At 39.3% G+C, this 20,875-nt stretch overlaps 1 long non-coding RNA gene across 1 annotated transcript in view; it reads left to right on the top strand.

Moving 5' to 3' along the window:
* Window positions 1–9,559, top strand: part of LOC126933946 (uncharacterized) — a 61,155-nt gene extending 51,596 nt beyond the window's left edge. Inside the window, exon 3 of the long non-coding RNA XR_007718775.1 lies at window positions 9,508–9,559. This is a non-coding gene — a long non-coding RNA (uncharacterized LOC126933946). The remainder of the gene's footprint in view (window positions 1–9,507) is intronic.
* Window positions 9,560–20,875: the final 11,316 nt, after the last annotated feature.

Here is a 20,875-nt window from a genome sequence, read left to right as displayed (position 1 = left end):
AAGTCAGTTTTAGATAGCAAAACTCCGAACTTCAATTGAGGAAGCCTTTATAGTTTTTAACTGGTTATTAACTCCATCTCTTAAAAATATTAATTTGTAAATTTGAAGGGAATCAAACAAAATTATCTAATCACTTGAAAGTTGGTAAGACCGTTTAGAAGAAAAGCACTCATATACAGAATGTTATTTCTCTAGTCTCATTCACATTGATGCTTGTCAAACCTTTTCTCATTTCTATATATTTTACCCACTCTTAAAACACTGAATGGAGTTTTGCTGCCTTAAATTCAGAAGTGGAGTGTTAATTCAGGAGAGAGAGCAGCAAAAATGTGAAAGTCTTTGTATTTCTCTCCTGACTAATCAATGGCTTATACAGATATGAGGGAAATAAATGCATGTTCCCAGTTAGAGTTCTTTAAAAGGAAGGGTGAGGAAAGACGAAGGGAATATTACTAATGCTTCTCCAAACATTAGCTGGAGATTGGAGTATATCTCAGCTGATTTTAGTCTTTACTTTAAATTTGAAAACTGAAAGAAAGCTAGAATTTAATAATAATAGGTAGCATTTATGGAAAGGTGTCTGCGGGTTCTCACATCTTTACACCTATAATCTCATCACATTTTTAAGCACAACCCTATGAGGGAGGAACAGATATTACCCCATTTTACAGGTTGATTAACCTGGGAAGAGATAAATTATGGAAGCTGTCAATGGTTATTCTGCAAGCATTATGATCCCAGGCAGTCTGCCTCTAGAGTACACACTCCATTGAAATCTATGTGACTGCATCTTGTTTCCAGCCCCAAGCAAAGGGCATGACAAGTAATTCTGAACATCATTCATATCTTATAGATGATCTGAAAATAAAGATAAGGAAAAATAATTTAAAATCACATGGGATTCCAGGATCCAATGACAATAATGGTGTAGTTTTTGGAATGTGTATTTCAGGGTTTTCAATACTTATGGACATACCTGAACATTTGCGTACATTTGCCGACCTCTCAGCTTTTCTCAGGAGAACAATACTCGTTGACTGATCAGTCAATAAATCCCTGTTGCTTCTCACCATGGAGTGTTCCACACAGAGTAGCCCAGATAAGAAGCAGCTCAACAGCAAACCAAAGTTTTCAAATGTCTGTCTTTGTGTGTGTGTGTGTGTGTGTGTGTGTGTGTGTACGTATTTTGCCCAAATTGTTGCTAATCTTCTTCTGTGTCCACACTATTGTGACATGGGAGACATTTCTTTTTCCACAACCTGTTATAGGGCAGTCTCATGACTCCATTTTATTAATGGTTGCTTTAGAGGTTGATGGCTCAGATCCTGGAGGTATTCTCAAGGGCTTTCCAAGTAAATTTTTGGGTGTCAAGTAACACACATTTAACCCAGATGATCTTAAATATACTTTCCAAAATTTGTTCTGGCCCCTGCCGGCCCCCTGCCTCTTTCTCTTTCTATGGCATTTCTTAGGACTTTTCACCATTGATTTCCAGTTAGTGGTCTTCCAGCTGCATTGTGGGATTGCATTTTCTGGCCTCACATGTGTGGTCATGTGACAGATTCGAGCCAATGAGGTACAGCATTCAATTGCTAGTGCAAGACCCTCTAGGGCACTGTGGCTCCCACAGATTTGAGTCAGGTGTGTAATTTTAAAGTTTCTGGTAACACATTAAAAATGTACAAGAAACAGGTGAAATTAATTTTAACAATATATCTTCTTTAACATATTGAAAATATAATTTCAACATGAAATCAATATAAAATTATTGAGGTATTTTATATCCTTTTATAATTACTGTTTTAATTCGGACAAAGTCTTTGCAATCAGGTATATATTTAGCACTTATATCCATCTCAATTCACCCAAGCCCCATTTCAAGTACTCAATAGCAACATGCGCCAAGTGGCTACTAGGCTGGGGAGGCCAGTTCGGGTGCGCTGTTTGACTCTGCTGCCGTGCGGCCATGTTTGAGGTGGTGACTGTTGTATTCTTGGATCACACAGTGAGGGGATGCGGAGCAGGGCTCCCTGCTGCCAAGAGGACCTGGAGTATGATGGGCACTAAACCTTGGTTGCTATAAGTCTCTAACATTTTTGTGTTTTTGTTATATTACAGCATACGCTACCCTATCCTGCCTGATATTTCTTTCTTTCTTCAAAATGGGACCATGCACTGTCTGTTGTTTCTCACTTGTTTTTGCATCTAACATGTTTTAAATATCCTTCTATTTGTCATGCATTCCTCTCCATCACAGCATCTTTTCTATCAGCTTTATAACATTGCATGGTATACACATATCCTACTGTATTTAGCCAACTACTCCAGTGTCACACACTTAGAATTGTTCCCGTTTACTTAATTTAATGATACTGTAATATTTATCCCTATAGTTAAATCTTAGGGTACAGTAATAATAGTGATGATGATTTTTTTTTTAACCACAGATTCCAAGAAATAAAGTGGACCGGATAAAGGCACAGCACTTTTTATAGTGAATGATAGTTACTTCTGGTTGTTTCTTCAGAAAGTATCAATGTATTCATCTACTACCTGATGTATAGCACAGAATATTAATGTTAGTTTATTATTTAGATTAAATACTGTTTCATATGCGAGTTAGACATTGTATTTATTATTTTTTCTAATTGCTTGTTCATTCCAACTGTCTTTTCCTACTGACTTGTTTGTCTTATTGATTTGTAATAATTCTGTCTGTGTGTAGACTATGAAACTTTTGCTATCGTCAGTATTATATGCTCTTCATTTGTCATTTTTTCATCTTTGAGATTTAATTAAAAAGAATATATGACTGCATATGACTTTGAGCGTGCTTTTAGATATAACTTGTTTTTAAACCTGAAAATTTTGATTCTTCAGAAGTAAATGTGAATGCAAAAGCATAGGTTATTGCACGTCAAATATTCAATTTTAATAAAAAATACAGTACAAATAAAGACTGCTCCACTTAAGTCCAAACAAAAGTAAAGCATTACTGAACCTTTTTAGCTAATCATTACATGTTCTTTCATTCTCTTAAGAAGCTACCTGTGAAATCTTCCTGTATTACAGAACGAGATATGCACTATGAATCCTAAACAAGACATCCTATTTTTTTTACATGAAATACCTTCTCTAAGTTGTGTATTTGCTTTCCACATAGAAAACATGTAATGCTCAATCAATATTTCTAGAAGAAATTTAGACTAACTCAAACTAAGTATATGTTATCGTTTGTTACACCAACATTACTCCTGATAATAATTTAAATTAAAAAATGAGAGTTAATTCTCCTTTCCCACTTGGCCATTTTGGTCCAGTGTCTCAAGAATTCTTTCTAAAGGATTCCCTTGGTTGTAATTGGCTTGGTGGTCCTTAATTCTTGTTATCATTCTATGCTTGCAACATGTGCCTGTTGTTTCTGGAAAAATGTATTGTGAACTACAAGCTTATGCTATTTCTTAGCACTTGTATGTCATTCTTAACACACACAAGATGATTTGCATTCATTTGTAATCATTGTTCTTTGCAAAATACTGGTAAGAGGGCTATTATAATAACCACCATTTTGCCCATGGGGAAACTGAGACCCAGAAAGGTTAAGTGACTTACCCAAAGGCATACAGTGAATTGATGGCAGAGCTGGAATTGCAGGCGGGCATCCTTAGAGGTTGTCTATTGTTCAGCACACTCAGCAACAAGGCCTCTCGGCAGTGCGTTCTTTCTTCCAAGCATCACATTTTCTTATTCCTTCGCTAAACAATTATTTAAGAACATGTGACCTGCTTATAATACAAGGTTAGAATAATAATATCTTTTCTTCTATTTTTTCCTTCTCTTACTTAAATGTATTATTCCAACAACTTGGAAATAGGTGGGAAACAGAGAAATCACTCAAGCTTTTTACATGGAAAACAATTGAATGACATCATTGAAGAATCCAAAAGTGTATCGTCTTTTCCCTTAGGGGATGGGAAATGTACTCAAGTGAAAAGGAAAACTGTGTACTTTTGTACACTCATTTATGTTTACATAATAAGAGGTGAAGAAGAAATATTAATAGTATCACAAATAAGTGCTGTGATTTCAAAGTCTTTGTAATTCTTCAGAGTGACTAAACAGTGTACAATGCAAAGTCTGTAGGGATATTAATTCCAAGTGATCCTTCAAATTTATTTTGGCACTACAATTTTTTTAACCACTCCAGGTACTATAAAACTGTTAAATGGTATAAAACTATACTAATTAAACTGTTGAAATAACAGGTTATTAGTGGAAAAGGATTTTCCAGTTTTAAGTAATCAAAGAACAGAATGAATTATCCTTTGCAATGTTTTCTTAAAGTATAGACTAGTATTGTTTTCAAGATTAAATTTTGGGGGGAGTTTGGGAATTTTGCATGTGTATATGTTTCCATATTGATTTTGTGGATGTCAAATCAATACTGTATTCAGAAAGAATAACATGCTATAACTTAGAAATTCCTATCTCCTCCTTCTCTCATGCCCCCATTTTCCATTTTAAAGAAATTTTGTGTTTGTCCTATTTAGAATACTGTTTGTGGATAATTTCCCTACATTTTAAAAGATATAGTTTTAGCTCCTATTTTATGTACATTATTTAAAAATATAATTTTAATAGGGATCTTTGGAAAGAACATGAAGGATATGAACAGAATTGTTGTTCAACTTAATTTAGGACCCTAATTTAGAACATATATCATGTTCTTTTTGCTTCCAAATGGCTTTTTAGTAATCCTCTGCTCCAAGAAGTTATCAATTCTTACCCACCCTCAGGAAGCAAGTCACGTGTATTCAAACATAATCAGATTAACAGAGAAACTTAATCCGACTTACCTTAGAAGTAAGATTTTTTTCTCCAGCTTTCAGGAATAACACTTAAATACGTATTTATCTAATTTTGTGGTTTTGTATAGAGTATTCAGTCACATTGCTTCCTGGAGAGGCTACTCATATCTGCTTTCTCCTTACTCCACAGTGTTCTTCCTACCTCAGGAAAAATTGGAGATAAGAAGAACTCACTGTCTTTTAGGCAACCCTAGGCTTCAGACTTCAGAGAATAATAAAAAAGGAAAATCAATGAAACAAACAAAAGATCCTTCAGATTACCCCAAGTCAAGTGGCTCATGCCTTTTATATGGAAGCATAACCTTTCTCTCTCCCATCATCTCCTCTCTGCCTTTCTAGCCACCTCTTTGGATTATTTATAGTTCCCCCTTCCCTACCTACTCACCACCTGTTTTTTTGGGTGTGACTACTTCCTCTCTACCCAAGAAAGGAGGAAGCTTGAGATACATTATCACTGTGGGGTGGGGGGGCGGTTCCCCTGCCTCTGGGAGGGTGAAGGGAATCAGGTTGAACAAGCAACGTCACTGGCCTGTGTCCCCTCTGCTCACCTCTTGTCGCTGAGGCTGGGGACCAATCAACCAACTTAACTCTTGCACCTTGTGCCTTGGAGCTGTGGAAATCGAACTGTCCAGCCACAGTAGAGTAGACCAGGAAGACAGGCTTTATAATCACTGTCTTTCTTCTCTCTTTTTTTTTTTTTTGAGATGGAGTCTCCCTCTATCGCCCAGGCTGGAGTGCAGCGGCACGATCTCGGCTCACTGCAACCTCTGCCTCCTGGGTTCAAGTAATTCTCCTGCCTCAGCCTCCGGAGTAGCTGGGACTATAGGTGTGCGCCACCATACCTGGCTCATTTTTCTATTTTTAGTAGAGATGGGGTTTCACCATGCTGACCAGGCTGGTCTCGAACTCCTGACCTCATGATGCATCCGCCTCAGCCTCCCAAAGTGCTGGGATTACAGGCCTGAGCCACCGTCCCCGGCTCTTCTCATTTTTAACAGCATAGCTTGGGCCTCGTGCGAGTCCTTGTGTGATGTGATTTGGAAATCTTAAAGAGGATATGGAGCTCAGGGGCCCCTCAAATTCTCAGCACCCAGCAGAATGTGCTATTGCTTAGGGTAGTAGTAAATCTCCCACACTCTCATCACCTGTCCTGTGTTCAGCTCTGTCCTCTACATGATCATATTCTGACCTCCAAAATAATTAAGAAAAAGAGAAGCTCCTTCAACCTCAGCATGTGCAAACACAATTTCAGAGGTAAATAGTTACCATGTCTAGCAATCAACTCTTTGGGCTCATTTGATTGAAATTCATGAGTTTGGGGAGAATATGACAGGCTAAGGAGTTTGGCAGCCCCAAGCCTGCAATGAACATAAACTCCTGAACCACCCTATGAAAACCAGATACCTGGCTACATTTATCGATGTTATTTTGTCTAACTCTTTTTAACATACATTTTTTTCCCAGTTAAAATCTCACTGAAAGCCTCATATAAGAGTCCCTCTCTCTCCAGCCCTCCTTCTCCCTCTATTTCTCTGTCTGTTCCCTGGAGAAATTAAAAAAAAAAAAAAAAAAAAAGAGCATATTGACGCTAAATAAAAACCAGAAAGAGCAACCTTATGTCATTTATTTCTCTGAAATTGAAAAAAAAAATCATTTTTCCCCTTAGAAAACTGTTCTGGTTTAAAATAAAAACACTTCAAAAGGTACTTTGCATTATATGTATGTCTTCCATGAGAAACAACACCCACATCTAGTGATTTTCTCATCTTGTCCCCGTCTGACAAGATCTGTACTAAAATATATTAAAAAAGGAAAAAAAGAAAAAAAAAAGATAAAGAAGAAAGAAAAAAGTGGGGGAAAAGCTGACTGGGAGCAGCAGAAATCTCTCCCTCAGGCCGGGGGCCTTTCCTTTCTCTCCGGGGCAAGGGTGGGGGCCTCAGCCTGGGCTTCCTGGGGCTCCAGCTCTGAGACCCCGCGACCTTCTGACTCTGGGGCCCCCTGGGTTCTCCGACTTCAGCTCTCACCTCATTCATTCAGCTCGACCTGGGAGCCGGGCTCAGCTTCCCTCCTGGAATTCACCCCGGGACCCTGCTATTGTCCCTCTCGTCTGACCTCTGCTACGCTAAGTTCCAACAAGGTGATCTGGAAAACGCGCCACTCGCTCCCTGGCGGGCTCCCGGACTCGCCTTTTCGCGCCCTCGGCGGCGGCTTTTTTCTCCAGGGGGGACCACCTAGCGCTCGGCTTTGCACGGCCAATTTATGGCGCTGTCAGGAGCTCGGGCGCCGCGCCCATTGTGCGGGACGCCGCGCCTGACCCCGCCGCCAGCGCCGTGTAGCCCGATTGTTCCCTCATTAGGGCGGCCGGGAGCGGCGGAAAGGCTCGCGGCCCTTTCCCACAATCGCTGACAATGTGCGACCGCAGGCTTGTCACAGTCGCAGGCGAGGAGAAATGGAGAGGATGTGCCACCGAGTGGGGCGCAAGGGACATCGCATTCCCACGCAAGGAAGGGGGAGAAAGCCACCATTCAAACACCCAAATCCAAACTGCAGACCTTGCACCGCCTGGTGTAGTTTTTTTCTGAGGTTTTGGTGGCGGCTGTCAAGACTCACAGGAAATACCCTAGGGGAAGACTCCACAGCGCCTTCCAAAGAACTAAATCAACGCTTGAGCCCAGGAGTTCGAGGCTCCAGTGAGCTGTGATCGCACCACTGCACCCAGTCCTGGGGCCCAGAGTAAGACCCTGTCTCAAAACAACAACGACAACAAAAAAACAAACCAAACCAACACACACACACACACACACACACACACACACACCCCTAAATCAAGAGTTGCAAAGAGCCAGACAGCCGGTGAACTTGGGCAGAGGAGAGCTCTGTGCACAGGGGCAAGAAGTGCCCAGATGCAAGCGGGGCTGAACTGTGCACTCTCGGGGGCCAGGGCTGCGGCCACGTGGAGAAAGCAGGAAGGAAGCGGGCGGGGCCGTCAAGCAGGCCTAGGGCGATCAGCACTGGCACAGGCTGCCTTCACAAGCAGGAGCCATCCGCAGTGTAGCAATCTCTTTTCCAGCCTTGCTCCTAGAAGGAGCCAGCTGATCCTTTTCCCTTTCGTGTTCTTTGCCCCACTGTGCCTGTTGCTGCTGTTCTTTCCCAGTGATGCCTCCCAGAGAGGTGAGGCAGCCTGAACACCACACTTCCACGCTCTCACTTTTCCTCCTGGCCAACCAAGCGAGGACACTGCCCAGACAGCCCTTCTCTCTCCCCCTCCTCCACCGGCCTGTTGCGTTGAAAGGGCCTTCTCTAAAACTGCAAATAAAGAGCACAGCTTCAGAGAAACCGGGCAAAGGCTCAAGGGGAAGGCACAAAAAGGACTATCTCTGTCCTGTCTGTCCTGGCGCTTAGATGTATACAAAAAGCTACGCTCAGATTCTTAGGTCTGTGAAATGCTATTTGAGTTGAAACACAATACCCGCCTACAGGGCATGCATAGAAAGTGATTTTAGGCGGCAATAACTTAGGGTAATTCTCTCTATTTTATAAACATCTTTAGCTCCCCTTATGAGATAATGCAAAAAGATTCAACGTTTCTTTGCACTTTCTCAAAAAAGTGAATTCTGGGGCTAAGGCCGTAAGCCACCACATTTATTAGCAGGTGATTCAAAATTGCACACCCAAAGGAAAACTTCGAGAAGTTTCAGGGATGTTGTGCACAGACTTTTAACTTTAAAACTCTTCTCAAAACTGTGTTTTTGAATTGAAATGTGTTTATTCCTTTAACAGAATATAAAGCTAGAATTGAAAAGAAAAGAGTTTATATTTCAAGATAAGATTTGTATAGAATATGTCGAAAGATATCAATTGTCTATATTTAAACTACGGTTGAGAAATTCTAAGTACTCCAGAATTTGAAATTATTCTTAAAACGGAACTAAAGATATTTTCATGATGGAAAAATAATGTGAATTAAGCTTCTTAAAAAAAGACCAAGTCTCATCTTTGGAGTGCATGTTGTCCTGTTATTTTGTCCGAAGCTTTCTTGACAGGGTGAAAAGGGTTTTAGGTTCTCGTGTTTACTATTATAACAAGAACTAGGGTACAATTTGTGTGAGTTTATAAAATCTATTGCAAAGATGATTTTGGTTGTGGCAGTTTTCCTTTCTTGCTTTTAGCAGATGGCTTTCTATCGACTGTTAACTTTAAAATCAGATGTGTAAAGCTTTTTATTTAAAAGAAAATAGTGATCTTAATTTGAGGTACATTGTGTGTAGTCTTAAAGTTTGTGATGGCCGGTTTATGGTGGTGGGGAGTGTTTCTTTGTAACTTTGAGTTTTCTCTGAGTCTTTAAATTTCACTGTTCTTGTAGTTCTGAGCTAGTATATCTGCACTTGATCTGGGCCCAAACATATTTTGATTGTAAATAAAAAGTCTTCTTTTATGAGGATGTTCACTTCGCAGCTTGAGCAGTGTAATTTTTATACAGGTCTCAGCAATCAATAAAAAAGCCACAGGAGGAATGATTTATCTTGTTGGTTACAGAGACTGTCACCGAGAGAAATTGTAAAAGATCAATTTACACAACCTGGTGTGAGAATGTTATTGATATAACACGGTTGATCGGTTTCTGGTTGTCTGTGCGCAGGCACGGCGGAGGGAGCACCACCACCACTCGCCAAGGTCTTAATAGACTCCGCGCTCCATAAAGTGGACACAGAGCCAGTGACGGCGGAGAGGGCCCGGCGGGCGCCCACCGGCATTGGCTGCGCTCCGATTACTTCGTTAAGCAGTGTCATGCTTCTTCTTCTTTTTCTTCTTTTTTTTTTTAATTTTTCCCTCCTACTGTGAGAACTGTTCACTTGGAGACTCCCTGTCCTAATTACAAAGAGCCCTTTTAACCACAGGTCACAGGACTTGGCTCTCTTGACAGGAAATAAGGAAACAAGCTACCTTCCTGGAAAAAAAAATTCAAACTTCTACTTCTCAAATTAGTTAAATGAAGCTTGTCGACGGTTGGGAGTTGAGTCTTATGACAGTTGGTTAATCGCAGTTGGTACATTAACTATGTTTTAACCAGAACTGTTTGGGATCTAAGTAGATTCAAAAAATAAGGCAAGCCTAGGCACGTCCCACGAAAAACACCTAAAATAACCACAAAGTTGAAATTGGTTTTACTTGCTATAGGTATTACAATACAAAATAGATTCCTGTACCTTTAACACTGTAGTTAAGTAAATTTACAAACATTAACATTTTTTAAATGACACTAAAGCTGCTTTAAATCCTAGGAAGGCCTCTCTCTCTCTCTCTCTGCTCTTTCTTTTTTGATTCTACCTTCAAAATGTCCTCTGTCTATATTTTTTATATTAAATATTCTCTGCAAAGTCTATCTAGTAAATATCTGGTTCCAAGTCTGTGTACACCATTCTCAAATATAAAACTTTTCAAATGAAGATAAACCTTTAGTTGAATTGGTTTATTTTCTGATTTGATTCTTTAATGTTATTATAGAAGATGGAATATCATTTGCAGTAACATTAAAAAAACTCTGGTGGTTTTCTTATTGAAAGACTATTATAATAACAAGCAGAAATAAAGCAACCAAGATTTAGAAAAATATCAGTGTTTTTGTGTGTTTATTATTTGCACTAACATATAATGTCAGAATGATAATTATAGTGTGGCCTGAGTTACAAGAATATAAAAGAATAAAAAGTCTAAGAAGAAAAACTTCCAGTGTAGACTTTCAGTTATGATTTTAGTCATATTTTTTCTTGTAGGTTGTCTTTCTAACAGATTCCACATTTCTGTGTGTGAGCGTGTGCATGTGTGTGTGTGTGCACGCGCGCCAAGTCTTTTATATTTAAACCCTGTTGTTGCCATTTTCATTTCCGTGGGAAACATACACATATACACAAAAACACACACATCTTTTACTTGGAAGATGGATGAATCCTGTGCTTTCTGAACACCTACTTAAAAGGTAAGAATCGACTAGTTTTGTGCATGCTATTAGATCGAATTTTAATTGCTAAATGTCCAATTAGTATTTATTTGCTTTTGTTTACAGAAGAGTGAATAAATGTGATTTTGCTTTCATATTTCTGTATATTAAAATTACATAATAGCTCTCATTGTCTTTTCATTAGCTAAAATTAGTCCTCAGATCTCTCACCGCATTCATTATAAACTGAACACAAACAAAAGACTGCTCACAAAATATGCTTTCCTTTCATTTTCCCCCTACCCAAGCTCTTTCATGGCATGTGGATATTCCTATCTCAATATCAATGATGCCTGTAATCTGGCATCAGAAAACTTTGCACTTATTTCCTCTTCAGGGCTTTAACGGAATCAGCATTCATGTTATGTAGCTGGGAAGAACGCTGCAACTCTCCAGTGGGAGCAATGTTCCCTCCAGATCAGAGAAATAAGTCCTCGATTTTTTTCACAGCTGGAGAAGACAAACTTGCTCTTATCTTCAACTCGTGTCTTTTCTCCCCCCATAAATGCAGTTTCCATTCCGGCCACTCTCCTGATGGCTGCGGGCCCTATGGTGGTCTAGTACTGACTGTTCTCTGCCCCAGTCCTCCTCCCAGCTCCACCCTCCTAACCAGACCAGCCCCTCCCCAGCCTCCTACAGATCCAAGTTAAAATGCAATTTCCTGCTTTTGATAAGTAGACACTATCCAGCCAGAACAAAACAGAACACTCTGATACAATTGTCTCATGGCCAAAGGCAAGGGCAACTCCCACCCTTCAAGTCTCCCCTCGTTTAATCCAAGCAGGAAATGCAATTCTGATTTTTATTCCTGTATTTTTTTTTTTTAACATTTTTTTTACTATACTCTCTGGGAACATATTGACAGGGTCTGTGCATGCAAATCATCGAGGGATGCGAGGCCAAGATCCTAATTACAGGAACATTTCCAACAATCCCACTCATCCTATCAATGCAAACATTTATAGATACTTCTGATCTTGAATTCGCAACTAATCAGAAGTACCCTACTTCAAAGCTTCAGAAATGTGTTTTCATACCAGACATGATAGTCTACCAGAATGTACCTTATTTTGGGAGGGTGCCAAACTACGTAGAAATATGGCCACATGATTTTCCGTGGGAGCTACCTGGCTGCATTCTCTCTGCTTAAGACAATCAGTTCCTATTCAATAACCATTAACCTTATTTGTTTGTCTCTGCTTTTCTTGAAGTAGCTAAAGTACATATAGTTATGAATAAAGCTCTCTAGGTTGTTTCATAGTGCACACAGTAGGCAGATGGAAGAGAGCTACATAATTAATCAACCAACATGTTTCTTCAGCATGTAAAGCACGCTAATCACCCCCAAAGGAGTAACAGAAGAATGGAAGACATGGAGTTTTACTGGAAAGAGCTCATAAATTGGTTGGGAAGAAATAGTGCTCAAGAGTAAAGAGTAAATATGAAATTGGTTGAACTGACTCTGTGTTTTTCAGGAGAGTGTTGATGTCAAAGATAGAAATAATTTTGTTTGAAGGAAATCAGAATGGAGAGGATTAGAGATGAAGAAAGAGCATAGGAGATGGTGTGAATGAAGGAATGACTCTGCCATGGTCTTGAGATGGACCCATATTATGCACCGTGTAGTGATGGGAACAAGGCGGAAGGATAGGCGGCCAGCTTGTGAAGAGTTTTAATGGGTATACCAGATGTTGAATAAATGTCTAGTGATTAAGTAAATGAGCTGAGATTTGAGGCAGTAGAATGTAAACCAACGAGTAGTTCTGGGCAGTAGCATGGCTTAATGAAAGAGACCTTTTCAAGATACTGCTTAGACAGCTGTGGGCTTGCTGTCTGTTGGGGTGTGTATACGTGGCCGGAAGGAGCATGGGCAGGAGAGTGCAAAAAAGGCAATGGTTACGGTTATCAGGTGACAGATAATGAGAACCTGAAATACAATAACAGTGGAAATGAGAAAAGAGAATGTTTCAGAAATTTCAGAGACAAAAAAAGCCTGGCCCTGAGTGGGCAGTCAAAACGAGGTTGATGATAGACAACGTGAGTACTGGAAATGAGATGGCCCCAGATTTGGAGACTAACATCATGGTTGTGCCACTGGCAGGGGGGGATTTTCTGATTTGGTTGGGGAAGAAGTACACAATTTGGGGCAAGTATGAGGAAGAAATTGTAAACATTTCGAGTAAAACATCCAATAGAAAGTTAGACATTGACTAGATTTTGGTTAAAAGAGTAGAACTGGAGATACCTGTGTGAAGTCATGAAGATCTTATATTGGTTTGAGCGTGGTGACTCATGCCTGTAATCCCAGCACTTTGGGAGGCCAAGGTGGGTGGATCACCTGAGGTCGGGAGTTCAAAACCAGCCTGATCAACGTGGAGAAGCCCTGCCCCTACTAAAAGCACCAAATTAGCTGGGCGTGGTAGCACATGCCTGTAATCCCAGCTACTTGGGAGGCTGAGGCAGGAGAATAACTTGAACTTGGGAGGCGGAGGTTGCAGTGAGCTGAGATCACGACACTGCACTCCAGCCTGGGCAACAAGAGCAAAACTCTGTCTCAAAAAAAAAAAAAAGAAAAAAAAAAAAAGAAGATCTTATATTAATCAGTAAATCCTGCATGTAGCCTGTATCTACATGCATTTAATCTGGGTTTGAAGAGGAACAGGCTATATTTAGTCACATAACTTTTTATTTTTAATTATGAAAGTAGTATATGCAGATTAAAGTAGCATAGAAATAGCATACAAATATAATGTATGTAATCTAAAATAAGCAAAATGAAATCTTTTTAGACTGAAGCAGGCTCTATTATTATATTTTTGGGAGTAAAAGACTCATCCCATTTTAGCATTTTTAAAATAAACCATAAAGATGTGTGGACAGAGAAATGTGAAAAATGCAACATCTCATCCTGCTAAACAAAGTGCCCTATACTGAAAGTTCTCCACACTCACTCATGTTTCACAACTAGGAGTTTATGAACACTGAAAAACATCTTTTGAGGAAAAAAGGAGTTGAGTGAGTGATTGATGTAATAAAAGCAGGACTCAGGGTCAAATGACCAGGCAACACATTTCAGGCATGTAACTAGGCACCATGGTGCTTCTCAAAGCCTGGTTTGTTTAGGAGAGCTATGTTCTTTCAAACAGTACCTTTACTTCAATCTTTGCCAAAATTAACAGTAGGAAATGAAAAAAATATATAAAGTTATTTATGTGACAAGCATTCTAATGACAATGGAAATTTAGCTATTGACAGTATTGCCAGCTCCATTGTGAAAAGAGTATTTCGTATAAAGAATGTTTTAATTTTAATTTGAACTGACACCACTTAAGACTGAAGTAATTGATATTGAGTAAAACTGAAAAATAGCAACAAACTAGTTATAATAATAACACCGTGAAACCCTTTTAAAAGCAAATGCATAGAGTCATAAGTGACAGTCCTCTCCTTTCCAGAAGGCTTGATCTGATCTTGGGTGAAAGAACTCTAAATTATTTGTGAATTAATGATAGGAAAACTAAAGTTATAATAGGGGAGACCTACCAGACATAGACACAAGAACAAAATAAAAAAGGAAAGAAAAATATATTTGTGACAAAACACTTAGGGCTCATTTAAAATTCTATGACACAGTAGATGAGGACATCTGACCTGCTGAGATTAACTGAAAGCACTTTCAAATTATTAAACCTTGAGCTTATTTTAAGTGTGAGGTCGTGTGAATATCCTAAAAATCTTTGTAATCAAAACACAGTTATATGAAGCCAAAGAATACTGATATCCTCAAAGAGAAACAAACAAATTTCATCCGTGAATGTAATAGAAGAAACTATTCATGCCTAAGAAGAATTCATAGGAAATTAAGAATAGAAGAAAATGTACTGGTCCTTATTTTAAAAATTGTGGTTATGTACACATAACACAAAATTTACATTTTTAGCTATTTTTAAGTTCACAGTTCAGTGGCATTCACACTGTACATTCAAGTTGTTGGGCAACCATTGCCACCATCTATCTCTAGAACTATTTCATCTTTCCAAACCAGACTCTACCCGTTAAATACTAACTCCCCATTCCTTCCTCCCTCCCTCCCCTTGCAACTCTCATTCTATTTTCTGTCTCTGTGAATCTACTCTAGGAACTTCATATAAGTGGAATCATATGGTTGTTCTCTTTTTGTGACTGTCTTACTTCACTTAGAATAATGTCTCAAAGATTTATCCATGTTGTAGCCTGTGTCAGAATCTTCCTTTTCAAGCATAACATTTCATTCTTTGTGTAGCCCACGTTTTGTTTATCCATTCAGCTGTCGACATACGAGTTGCTTCCACCTTTCAGTTATTGCAAATAATGCTGCTAATGGCATGGGTGTGGAAATATCTTTTTGAGATCCTGCTTTCAATTTCTGCGTTATGTACCAGAGGTGGGATTGTTGGATCATACGGTAGATCTACGGTGAATTTTTTGAGGCCACCATACTGTTTTCCACATCAGCTACACCATTTTACACTCACATCAGCAATAAAAAGGGTTCTAATTTTTCTACAACCTCACATCCATCTTTCTCTCTCTCTTTCCTTTCTCTTTCTTTCTTTCTTTCTTTCTTTCTCTTTCTTTCTTTCTTTCTTTCTTTCTTTCTTTCTTTCTTTCTTTCTTTCTTTCTTTCTTTCTTTCTTTTCTTTCTTTCTCTGTCTCTCTCTCTTTCTCTCTCTCTCTTTCTTTCTTTTTCTTTCTTTCCTTCTCTCTTATTTGTCTCTCTCTCTGTCTGTCTCTTTCTCTCCCTCCCTCCTCATTCCCTCCAACCCTCCCCTCCCCTCCCTCCCCCCCACTTCCCTTCCCTATTTTCTTTCTCTTTCTTTCTTTCTTTCTTTCTTTCTTTCTTTCTTTCTTTCTTTCTCTCTCTCTCTCTCTCTCTCTCTCTTTCTTTCTTTCTTTCTTTTCTTTCTTTCTTTCTCTTTCTTTCTTTCTCTCTCTCTCTCTTTCTTTTCTTTCTTTCTTTCTTTCTTTCTTTCTTTCTTTCTTTCTTTCTTTCTTTCTTTCCTTTCCTTCTCTTTTTTTTTTTTTTTTTTTTTTTTGAGACGGAGTCTCGCTCTGTCACCCAGGCTGGAGTGCAGTGGCCGGATCTCAGCTCACTGCAAGCTCCGCCTCCCGGGTTCACGCCATTCACCTGCCTCAGCCTCCCGAGTAGCTGGGACTACAGGCACCTGCCACCTCGCCCGGCTAAGTTTTTGTATTTTTAGTAGAGACGGGGTTTCACTGTGTTACCCAGGATGGTCTCGATCTCCTGACCTCGTGATCCGCCCGTCTCGGCCTCCCAAAGTGCTGGGATTACAGGCTTGAGCCACCGCGCCCGGCCTCCTTCTCTCTTTCTTATTTCTCTCTCTCTCTCTCTCCCCCTCCCTCCTCATTCCCTCCATCCCTCCCCTCCCCTCCCTCCCCTTCACTTCCCTTCCCTTCTCTTCCCTGTTTTCTTTCTTTCTTTCTCTTTCTTTCTTTCTTTCTTTCTTTCTTTTCTTTTCTTTTCTTTTCTTTTCTTTTCTTTTCTTTTCTTTTCTTTTTCTTTTTCTTTCTTTATAACAGCCATCCTCATCTGTGTAGGCCCTGGTCCTTTAGAATCCTCCTTTCTGTGTGAATCGGGGAACACATCATTTATTTTCAGCCAATTGTTCCCTAAAGATAAAAATCTAAATGTATGTTGAGGAAGCACAAATCCCAAATGGTGAAGACTAGACTTGATTCTTTCCTTTTGCAACAGAGTAAGATGTAGTCATGCAAGCATGATGCCATATGTGCCCGTGCGTGGAGGAAAGAGCCCATAGGCAGGACTTTCCATTGCCTTGAAGGTACTAAAGCACTAGATTAGTGTGGTCTTGTTTCATTTCAGAGCTTCTCTGAGTAGCTCTTTGAAATCTAAAGAAATGAGGATATTTGTTATTAAGGACAATCGCATTACCTGGTGCTTGGTGAACTCTCCTTTCTTCAGACACTGAGATATACACTCACTTTTTTTTCCCAGCGATTTCTCTTTCTCCCTCTTAAACCTTCCACTTTCATACTCAGTTGAGAAACAGAGAAGTTACTTCTCTTATTTATACACACGATATTTTATACATACTTTTTTTTTTGCATCAATTCTAAACCAACTCCCAATACTCTTCAGTCAGGTGGCTTTCAAATCAAGCTGAAGGACTAGGTCATTGTCAACTGCCACTTGTGTTTCACCACTTCAAGATAAGAACCCTTTCCCCATCTTTTGGGAACTCCACATCTGTATCTTTATCCAAAAGCCCTGAGAATCCAGCCCCTGTGATTGGCCACAGTGCCCAGTACATGTGGAAGGAAAGAAGGCTACTCAGAAGAGAGCACACAGGCCTGTGATGTGACTAAGAGGAGCCAGAGGGAGTGGACAGGGTGTCATGGGGATGGAACTCATGGAAACAAAGAAGTCTGGAGCGTGGAGTTCCTAGTAGCAGAACGTTGGAAAGCAGGATCAAGAATTATGGGAAATTTAATGTTTTCCCAGTAGGCAATGGGCTACTGGGGAGGGGCTTTATAAGCATCACTAGTCATGTCTGATATTTGAGTCAGGATAACGTTTTCTAACAGTGAATACTTTTAATCATCTATTGGGTACAAAGGGTGAATTGGCTTCCTAGGAAACACAATAAAGATCAGATATAATCCTTTGCCTTTATAATGCAATAAAGTAATGCCCAAATGCAAGTGAGGCTATGCTATACACACACACACACACACACACACACACACACACACACACACACGGATAGTAGAGACATAATTTCAATGTATGCTCTTAAGACACAGCATTTATAAAGTGCTCATAGAAATCCTCTTACCTGAGCTATATTATTTGAACACATTATCTTAGGTAAATATAACGAGAGAGATGAATTTTTCCTACAGTTTCATCATAAAAATATTGTAGAGGGCTGTGTTTTCAAGTATGTCTTAATGATCTTGATAATAATGTTACAAAATGTAAATCCTTTGTATCGCTTGTGCATTTTTTTCCAACATAGAAAGGCATGCTGGGGCGCACTCACTATGCTATGCTTTTATTATAAAATAGATATGGCCAATAAAATTATTTAATAAGTATATTTGAAAACAAATTCAAAAAAGAAAACACTTTAAATAGTATCTTGCTATTTTCTCTATGAAACTTCAGAAGAATTGCACTAAATACAGCAGATAAAAGACACAGCTCTTATCTAAAAAGAAATGTCTTACATTAATAGGATATGCTGATTCACTGTTCCTTTATTTTAACAGCATGAACATTTAAACCTTCTTTCAAAACAAAATGAAGAGAGAGAGAGAGAAAGAGAGTTTGAATGGGGGAAGGTAGTCAAGAAAAGGGATTACCAAGAAAACTCTTTTGCTTCCAATAGGTCTTAATGTTTAAAATCTCTGAAGTTTTCTAGTGTGTTATGAAAAACTACAGATTTATCTTTTGCCATTTTCCCAAAGGAGGCTGACCCAAATCCGGCAGCAGCAGTTGAAAAATTTCTCTAAGCTTTATCAAATGGCCCCTACAGAGTCCAGCTTAAAATTAAAAGTTCCCCCGCCAGAGGGAATATATGTGACTTTAATAACTGAAATGTGTTTTTACTTTCTATTACAGAGGTCGAAAGGTTTCTAAACAAACCAAATTTATCAATTATTTAGAGCTGATTTCTTCTGAAGTGGTATTTCTGAGATATTATTTGGTGGATAAATTCAATGTTCTAGGGCCAACAGCAGCATTTTATTCATAACAAATTTCCCCTAAACTGAATTTTCTGGGGCAACTTAATTTCCACTATCGTGTTTGCACTGTAGAAATATCAACTGAACTGTTATAATGCCTAACTAGTGGGGTTTTCAAAGGAAAAATTCCGTATGAGCATGCTTGTTCAGCACCCCTCCCCCGGCTTTCTGTTTATTGCCTAAGAAATGAACTGGCTTCTCTATCTACTGGGATTTAATTTTTTTTTAACAATTTTTTTTAAGCTCCTGGAACATTTTTCAAAACCACAGAGACACCTTTAGAGTTAAAAGCAATGTCTAAAACAACATTGTCATCCTAGCGGCTGAAGAAAATGAGTCTGTTGTCAAGATTTTGATTAAAGAGATATTTTTAAATGAAGGAGGCATAGGTTTGCACACCCACATGTATGTGCCAACAAACACACATGTGCGTGTGTGCGTTGGGAGGAGGTCAGGGCCTCTTCTTAAGAATTCTTCTGGAATCTTGATGGACCCCTTGGTTTAGGTCTCTATGTTAGAGAATTCAATAACAGTTTATAGAGCAACTGCTCTTGATTCTTCACACAGTGCATAGCCCATGTAAATATTATGTTTATTATATACTAACTAAACATATATTGGGTTTCTGCCTAAAGTCTGCCATTTGGTGTATGCAGAAAACATTATAGAACAGTTCATAAATTCATTTGAAGCTGTGTTAAATGAAAGCAGCCATCCAGAAGCTGAAATTTTTTCATCTTTAAAATAGCAGCCTTCCCAGCTCTAACGCGGTAGGTTTATTTACGCTGGTGAATGCAACACACCAAAGTAATCAAGGAGCTGGGCTGCATATTCCTTTTGAATGAAAGCAAATTTTGTTAAGGTGAAAGACTGAGTTATATTTCCCTTATCAGTGTGGGTTTTTATCGTATTGTTGTTGTTATTATTATTATTATTATAAATGCAGAAGGAAAAAAAAAAGCTTTTCCTTCTCTGACTCTCTGATACCTATTAGCCTGTTCAAGATGGAAATAACAGCAATTAGGTTTTCCAGACGTCCGCTGATAAAGACAAATGAAAAATGAAGGAGGAAGAAAGGAACGGGGCAAGCACAGGCAAGCCATTTACCTTGCAGGGAGTTGGATGGCTGGGGGTTGTCAGAGCTGGACAACTTTTACCTCTGAATGACTGGCTGACATCCAATCAGAACCTGCAAAGCCCCCAAGAGATACTTTTCATCCTTGCATGGGCATGGACTGTGGGGTGAGTTGGTGGGCTCAGGTCAAATTCCCAAGGGGACAGACTTCTCCTTCAGGACTGGGACCCATGCCCTTCAGTGAGGACTGACTGAAGGGTTTTGAACTCTGACCTGTACACTTCATTCCTGGAATTGGTCCAGGGTAGGATTGCTGAGTACCACTCCAAACATAACACTGGGATTTTTACCAGTTCACTGCGTCAACAATTTCAACCCTGCAGAAACAGATGACTTTAGTGTTCTATGCCACTGCTGCCATTTTTATTGCCTCATCGAAGTGTATGTATTAAAGTGTCTTTGATTGTAAGTGAAGCTTGGAAATTAATACTGTAAAAAGCCAAATTGGGTTGTCTTGGTCACACTCTTCGCGGGGATATTTGAGGGTGGGGACCTTTTATCAAATCAATACACAGGCATTTTTTGCTCCACGAAGGCAGATATTTTTGTCTGTTTTGTTTACTGACATATCTTTAGCACCCAGAACAGTAGCAGGCACATCATATAAACTCAACAAAGATCTGTTGGCTGAAGGGAAGAATCAGTTGTCTGAACAGTGATTTTGAACAGATGCATTGCTTTTCCCAAGCAACCATCACTGAACTGGAAATTGAAGGCTTCTGTTTCCATACGTTAAAGCAGTTGAGCCTTTTTCCTCCTGGTCCATAAAAAGAAGCTTGAGTCTACACAGGCAGATCCTATTTTGACTCTTTGACCCTGCTTATGTAAAATATTCTTTTGAGAGCAGCAGGTTCCAACGGTTGCTCTAACATCACGTCAATGTTTGATAAATTCTCCCTTGTGGAGAATCAAGTGCTAACACAAGGAAGCCTTCTTTTCTTTTTGGTTGTAAACTCTTTAGGAATTGGTATTTGCAGTTGCTTAGGTATCCTGGAGCTCCATGGTGACACTTCCTTATGAGGTTACAGCAATCAGGTCCATAAAAATATTGACTGAAACTCAGAGATGCCAGAATGTTTAGTTCTTTCACTGATGCTCTTTCTA

The sequence above is a fragment of the Macaca thibetana genome, chromosome 13, assembly GCF_024542745.1.
Source record: "Macaca thibetana thibetana isolate TM-01 chromosome 13, ASM2454274v1, whole genome shotgun sequence".
Lineage (NCBI taxonomy): Eukaryota > Metazoa > Chordata > Mammalia > Primates > Cercopithecidae > Macaca > Macaca thibetana.
Note: the sequence above shows the minus strand (reverse complement) of the source record. Positions and strands in the feature narration are given on the sequence as shown.